The following is a 658-nucleotide window of genomic DNA, read 5'->3' on the forward strand; positions in this document are numbered from 1 at the left end:
AGGGGGATCCAGCGAGCCTTGTACTCTAAGTTTCTTGTTGGGGAATGTAGTATTTCAAATTTTTTGCCTACGATCACGCAAGATCTATCTAGGAGAAGCGTAGCAACGAGCGGGTAGAGTGTGTCCATGCGTACCCTCGTAGACTGAAAGCGGAAGTGTTTAGTAACGCGGTTGATGTAGTCGAACGTCTTCGCGATCCAACCGATCCAAGTACTGAATGTACGGCACCTCCGCGATCAGCACACGTTTAGCTCGGTGACGTCTGTCGTACTCTTGATCCAGTTGAGTCCGAGGGAGAGTTTCGTCAGCACGGCGGTGTGGTGACGGTGATGATGAAGTTACCGGCATAGGGCTTCGCCTAAGCACTATGACGATATGACCGATGTGTGTAACTGTGGAGAGGGGCACCGCACGCGGCCACGTATATAAAGGAGGGGAGGGAAGAGGTGGCCGGCCCAAGGGGGCATGCCAGGTGTGGGGAATCCTATTAGGACTCCCCAGTCCAAGTAGGATTCCCCTCTTTCCAATTCCTAGTAGGAGAAGGAGGGAAGGATGAGGAGGAGAGAAGGAAAGGGGGGCTGCCCCCCAAACCCTAGTGCAATTCGGTTTGGGCTAGGGGGGGGGTGCGAAACTCCCTGGCTGGCCTCCTCTCTTCCAC

The sequence above is a fragment of the Triticum dicoccoides genome, chromosome 7A (genome assembly GCF_002162155.2).
Source record: "Triticum dicoccoides isolate Atlit2015 ecotype Zavitan chromosome 7A, WEW_v2.0, whole genome shotgun sequence".
Lineage (NCBI taxonomy): Eukaryota > Viridiplantae > Streptophyta > Magnoliopsida > Poales > Poaceae > Triticum > Triticum dicoccoides.